Here is a 7,539-nt window from a genome sequence, read left to right as displayed (position 1 = left end):
AATAATAAAAAAAAAAAACCCACCATTTCCCCCCCCCCCCCCGGAGTTTATCATAGTGTTCATTTGGAAGAATAAATAAGAATAAATTTCCCCTTGGAAGTCCTGGTGGGGAGAGGGCAGTGGCTAGTTCTACCAGATACTGAAGTATACATAGAGGCTTCATCATCAAAATATTGCGATATTAGCACTTGTCTAGACATATTGATAGAACAGATTAGAAAAGCCAGAACAATACCTAAGTACATATGAAAATTTAGCATATGATAAAGATAGAATTTCACAATAGTAGAGAAAGGTTACCTTTTTAGTAAATAGTGTTTGGACAGCTGTAGAGCTCTGGGGTAATAAATCACACTACGTGTCAGGATACATTCCAAATAAATCAGAGATTATGTGTAAAAAAGTTAAGTTATATGAGTACTAAACAAAAACAAGGGTACATTTTTTATAACCTGAGAGTGGGGAAACCTTTTCTAACTATGACTCAGAATCCAGAAGGAGCAAAAGAAGATTAATAAAATTGATTACATCAACAACAACAACACTGCATTGCAAAAATTACTATAAGTGAAGTCAAAAGACAAATGAAAAACTGAAAAAAATATGTTGAACTTATAGTAAAGGGCTTTTATCTGTAATATATAAAAACTTCTAAAAACTGCGAAGAAAAAGGCAAAATAACCTGATAGAAAAAATGGGCAGAAGATAGGGAATAGTTTATGGAGAAATAGAAATGGCCCTATATAATTGAAAAGATGCTTAAATTTCTTATAATGAAAGAAATACTAATTAAAACTATTGAAACTGACTATCTTCTTGCCAGTAGGAGTACAAAATGGGCAGTTCCTATGGAGAAGAACTTGCTTGTATTTTGCAAATTTACATATGCTTTTGTCATTGATTTAGCAATCCCATACCTAGGAATCTGCCTTAAAAATATGCTTGCAAAAGTAGGAAACAACTTATGCAAAAGGCTATTCATTGCAGGATTATTTTTAATAGCAAAAAAACTATAAACGGGCCGGCCCGGTGGTGCACTGCTACAGTGCGCCGCTTGGGAGCACGGCGGCGCTCCCACCGAGGGTTCAGATCCCACATACAGACCGGTTCCCGCTCACTGGCTGAGCGAGGGGCGGGCACAGCACCGAGAGTTGTGATCCTGTTGCCGGTCCCGGTCCGGTACGGGCGCAACACTGAGGGTTGCGGTCCGTTGCCAGACACGAAAAAAGACAAAAAGGAAAAAAAAAAAAAAACCCTATAAACAACCCATATTTTATCATTATGGAAGTGGTTGAATAAACTATGGTAAATCCACACAGTTGAGTACTATACAGATACAATAAGGGAAGTGTATCTTTGGTGATACAGGTCACCAAAACGTGGTTTACCACCTTTGGGGAACATGAGAGGTACTTCTGGGTGCTGTTAATATTCTGTTTCTTGCACTGGATGGTAGTTGCATGAATGGGTTTATTTTATGGGAATTCAGTGAGATGTTCACTTATGTTTTGTATACTTTTCTATAGTATATTTAAAGTTGGGAAAAATGTTTACTTAAAGAAAGGAGTAAGGATCTCTGAAGAAAACAAGATATAGCATAGTGTTTGTAGTATGTTATCTTTTGCGCAACAAGGTTTGAAAAGAATATGAAAAAAGTATATATTTCTTTTTATCTTTAAAAAGACACAATGAAGCAATAAACCATAAAATTAATAAATATAGTTGCCTATATTGAGAGGAAGAGGACAGGATCAAGTGACAGGGTTTTTTTTTTTGTGTGTGTCCTTTTTGAGACTGGCCGCACTGTGCTCAGCCAGTGAGCGCTGTGAGCGCACTGGTCATCCCTATATAGGATCCAAACCCACGGCGGGAGCACAGCAGCGCTCCCAGCGCCACACTCTCCCGAGTGTGCCACGGGCTCGGCCCTCAAGTGACAGGGTTAAAGGTGAGTTTTCTGTGAGGTACTTTTTTATGACATTCTTTCACAAAATTTGGAAATTTTTTGGCTGTAATTTCTTCATGTATTTTTATGCCCAATTCTCTCATATCCTTCTAGGTTTTCAGTTATATAGGAATGGCAAACCACTTAATATTGTGCAGATCACTGAGGCTCTGTTTATGTTCATGTTTTTTTCTGCTTCAGATTGGATAAGTTCAATTAAGTTTCTGTTGATCTGTCTTTTAAGTTCACTAACACTTTAACTTTTAACTTTTACAGTTTCCAACTTCTGATTAAGTCCATCTAGTATGTATGAGAGTTCTTCAAAAAGTTCATAGAAAGACTTGTATTATCTTTTAATTCTACTCTCCATGAACTTTTTGAAGTACCCTTGTATTTTTATTTCAGATATTATACTTTTCAGATGTAGACTAGCCATTTTTTTCCCTCTGTACTTTGTTTCTCTGCTGAGATGTCTATCTTTTCACTCATTATAACCATCTTTTCCTTTAAGTCCTTGAACATATTTATTATATATAGCTGCTTTAAAATCCATTTTTAGGGCCAAGCCCATGGCGCACTGGGGAGAGTGTGGCACTGGGAGTGCTGCTGCGCTCCCGCCGTGGGTTCAGATCCTATATAGGGATGACCGGTGCACTCACAGCGCTCACTGGCTTTGCGCAGTGCGGCTGGTCTCAAAAAGGACAAAAAAAAAAAAATCCATTTTTAGTAATTCCATCATTTGAGACATCTTGGGGTCAGTTTCTTTGGGGAGCTGCTTTTTAATTTAAAAAAAATTATTGTCATTTTTTGCTTCTTTATATATCTAGTAATTTTTTTTTTCCTTTTTGTCTTTTTTCATGACCGGCAATGGGATCACAACCCTCGGTGTCGCGCCTGCACCGCGCTCAGCCAGTGAGCTGACTGGTCTCTATATGGGATCCGAACCCTTGGCGGGAGCGCTGCCACGCTCCCAAGTGCCGCACTCAAACGAGTGCGCCACTGGGCCGGCCCAATGTCTAGTAATTTTTTAATGTGTGGTGGTATCTTTATTATGGTCTTGAGTTTGTTCTGGCAGATAGTTAAATTATTGAAAGATCTTTTTGGTCTTTTAGGCTTGGTTTTATTCTTTGCTTGGGTGGGTCGATTTTGGTTTTGAGCTTAGTTGTAGGGTGTGGCCTTTACTCTAGGTTGTGATTTTTACTCTTAAGGCATGGCCTTTCAGGGTCTCAGCTGGATTCCTGAGGGTGCTCAGTTAGGTTTCTCCATTCTAGAACTCCAATATCTCCCAGAACTGCAGGATATCTAGTATTTTTGTTCTGTTTTCAGTCCCACAACTATCCTTTGAGTGGGTCTGTGGAGCTGAGGCACCTGTTATGTAGTTTTGACTTTGGAACCATGTAAATATTTTTACATAAGTAAAAAATAAAATTAAATTAAAAATGAAAAAAGGCAATCCCCCTCCCCCACATTGAATATAAACACAAACACATGAACGTAATCATATCAAGTAGGTACCATAATCACACCAGGGAAAGAATTATTTCAAGTGACTTTAAACTTTATTTTCACTGTATATTCCTGGTGGTATGTATTTTAAGGTCAGAAGAAGAGAAATTAATCTTAAAATGTATTCAGTAGTCTTTTATTTTTTCTGGCAAGATTAACCAGGTGTATTAGTAGTAGTTGTTATTTTGAAACAATTGCTTTTATATTGTAAGTTAAAGCAAACTGATAATTACGTTAATTTTGTTAGAAAACAAGATTTGAAACAGAAACCTGAACTATTTAGGGGCCTACCTTTCAGGACTTGAATACTTTCTTCTGACTAGTCTGAGATTTCAAGGGTTTAGATTCTAGCCGTGTTGATAGCTATGTGCCCTTAACAAGTTATTTAATTTTTCTGGGCCTCAGTTTTCTCATCTCTAAAGGAGTGCTAGTAACAGTGCTTACTTTTACAAGGTTGTTTTGAGGATTCTGTCAGTTAATATGTATAAAGTGCTTACAATGACACTGGCATCCACTCAGTATTCCATAAGTGTTTATTTTAGCTCTGTGTTTATTACCCAGAACTCAGCATAAGAACTAAAGGCAAGGAAATGTGAAAGAAGGTGGAGAATGAAAAGATCTGATAGGGCCGGCCCGGTGGCGCACTGCTACAGTGCGCCGCTTGGGAAGCACGGCAGCGCTCCCGCCGAGGGTTCGGATCCCACATACAGACCGGCCGCTCACTGGCTGAGCGAGGTGCGGGAGCAACACCGAGGGTTGCGATCCCGTTGCCAGTCCCGGTCCGGTACGGGCGCGACACTGAGGGTTGCGATCCGTTGCCGGTCACGAAAAAAGACAAAAAGGAAAAAAAAAAAAGAAAAGATCTGATATACATGCTGGTGTTCCATAAAGCTGGGGTGTGGGGTGGGGTGGGGGAGGAATGGGGGAAATGTAAGACTCAAAGAGATAGTAGTTGAAAATTACAAAATTTTATAAAGTTGATGAGATCCAAGAACCAAACAAATTCTGAGGAGGTTAAATAAAATAAATCTACAACCTAAATACAAGAAAACCAACCAGCCAACCGACCAACTACATCTTGACCAAGTGGATTTCTTTAAGGAGTGTAAGGATGGCTTAGCCTTAGCAAACCTGTTAACTTTATTCGCTACATTAACAGACTAAAGGAGGTGGAAAAAAACCCATTATATCAATAGATGAAGAAAAGGCATTTGGTAAATTTTATAAAATTCTTAGAAAACGAGTAAGTAGTACAGTTTCCTTAATATGATGATATGTGCTTAGTGGTGAAATCTCAAGTGTGTATCCTTTAAAGTCAAAAACAAGAGTAGGTGCCTACTCTTACTACCTCTATTCAGTTTTACAATGGAGGTCCTAGTCAGCCTAGTTAGAAGAAAAAGAAGCAAGAATTGCACAAAATTCTAATTTTTTCAGATTTCTACATAGAACATTCAGGAGACTTTATAATAATGAGAATTTGGCAAAGTTGATGAATTATACAAATGCGATTTTTAAAAGGTCCAAAATTGTAAGGAATTTAGGAAAGTGTCTAACAAAAATAATGTGCAAGACCTTTATGGAGAAAGTTACAAAAGATATAAAGTAAAACTTGAATAAATGGCAAAATACATTGTGTTAAATGGCTGGGAAAATTTAGTATTTTAACAATATTAGTTTCTCCACATTTGATCTCTAAATTCACTGGAATTTCAATCATAATCCTAATAGGTTCTTTCAAGGAATTTGTGGGGTGATCCTAAAACTCACTTGTAAGAGTAAAGGGTGAAGAAAAACCAAGATGAGTGTGAAAAGGAGGAATAGGGAAGGAGGGTTGGTATAAGAGATTTTCAAAACTTATTGTAAGGCTAGTTGAATAGATAGACTAGAAAAAGACCTTGTATAAATGGGAACTTGGTGTATGATAGAAGTGTCAGTATACATCAACAAGGAGAGAAAGTGCTATTTAGTAAATAGGCTGGGAAACTGACCATCCTTGTGGGGGGGAAATCAGATTTTTACCTCATCCCATTTACTAAAATTTCAAATGAATTTAAGTTGTAAATATGAAAATAAAAATTTAAACGTCTTAAAAATACAGTATATCTTTATCACCTGAAAATAGGGGGAAGGATATTATAAAGGTAAGACAAACTATAACGGAAAAAGAAATGATAATTTTAATACATTAAAATTAAAAACTTCTGTATATCAAAAGATGCTATAGATGGAATTAAAAGATAAGCCACAAATTGGGTGAAGATAATTACTGTGCACATAATTGTGAGAAATGCCCTCACATGTCCAATACCAAAGGATGGGCATGGAGACACGAGGTACAGTCAAGTGAGACTTTGATTACGGCCTTGCAAGGTTCTGGTGTGTGAAGGGCAGGCATGCATGAAACGGTTGCATCGAGCTATTTATTCCCTAATGTGCAGGTCCCTGCCCTCTGTTCCTCATTGGCCGAGAGTACTACAGGGTGCGTAATCTTCCCAGATGACACCTAAGATTTATTACCCCGATTTTATCCCCTTACAAGGAATTTCTTTGAGGGCTCAGGACAAGCCCATGAAAAAGGCCCGCTAAAGCCCTGTGAAAGGAGAAACACCAGGGAATGAAGAAAACAATAGGGTCTAGTAACTCATCACCATCTCAAGAGAGCTCTGTCTGTTCAGAGACCCTCTGGGAATGGGCTGGGCCTGAATCAGCTAAAACACCCTCAGATAAGTCATTTCTGAAAATGAATCACTTAGATTATTTTCTTAAAATAATCAACAGAGGTCTAATAACTAGGCCACATAAAGAGCTCTTAAGCAGTAAGAGTATGCCTAGTAGAAAAATGGGCAAAGGTATGAACAGATAATTAACAAAAGAAGAAACCCGAATGGCAGTTAACCTATGGAAAGAGATTTAGCCTCACTAACTATAATGGAAATGCAAATTACAATGAGAATTCCACTTCAGACTCATCAAAATAATAAAAAATAGAAAAGTGTAACAATGCGGAGGGTAGGTAATTTGGGGGAACAGGAATACTTTACAAGTGAGTGGGAGTGTAAACTGGTTTAGTAAAGCACTTTGGAGAATAATTGAGTGTATCTACTAAAGTTGAAAGTATCTATCACGTGATTCAGCAATTCTACTTCCAGGAAAATAAAAGCTGAGAAACACACTGTGCAGAAGGAGATGTATTCAAAATGTCCAGGCAACCTTGTTTGTGATAGTGATAAATAAGAAACAACCTAAAAGTACCTCAATAGGGAAATGGATTAAAAATACCTTTTTATGTGAAGAAATAGTGTCTATAGCATTTAGAATGAAAGAATTAAGCTATCTGTATCACTGTAGCTAATTTTCAAAAATTATAAGGTTGAGCCTTAAAAAATTGGGAAGCTCATTTCTGTATCATAAATGCATTTGACTATATTTTTAAAACAATGTAGTAAAAATGAAATTATGGGTACTGCAAATTAGTGATGATCTCTGAGGAGGAAGGGGATTGAATGAGTTGCTGAGTTCTTCAAGGTGCGAGAAACATTTTATTTTTTTAAGTAGGAGGCATATATGAAGAAATGTTAGTATTTATTAAATCTCAATACATGGATATTTGTTATATTCTTCTCTGGACGTTTTTATATATTTTTTAAATTTTGTAATTAAAAATAAAAATATTTTAAACTAGATTATTATAACATGGTAAGTTTCTAGAAGAGGTATAAGCAGAATCTTGTGAGAGCACTGAGGAAGAAGGACTCAGGGAGATGGACAAAGATTGTTACGGTTGAATTTTGGCAAACAGCACTGAGAAAGTGAGAAGAGGGGCATTGCAGGCAGAGGGACCTTTATGTGCAAAGATGTTAGCCGTGAGAGACACTGGATATGTTTAGGTAGGAGTGAATTTTGGTGTGGTTAGAGAATCGGGTGGGTGTCCCGACCCACGGGATATTCAACGCAGACCCTGGAGGGGGGAGTGGGAATTGGATGGGACAAGAGATGTGAGAAATGGAGACAAGACAGTATTCTGATCAAGTCTCATTTATTAGCCAGAAGGTCACAGTTTATATAGACAGCAGGAGGGAATCAGCAGATAA

The sequence above is a fragment of the Galeopterus variegatus genome, unplaced genomic scaffold (assembly GCF_000696425.1).
Source record: "Galeopterus variegatus unplaced genomic scaffold, G_variegatus-3.0.2 Scaffold960, whole genome shotgun sequence".
NCBI lineage: Eukaryota > Metazoa > Chordata > Mammalia > Dermoptera > Cynocephalidae > Galeopterus > Galeopterus variegatus.
Note: the sequence above shows the minus strand (reverse complement) of the source record.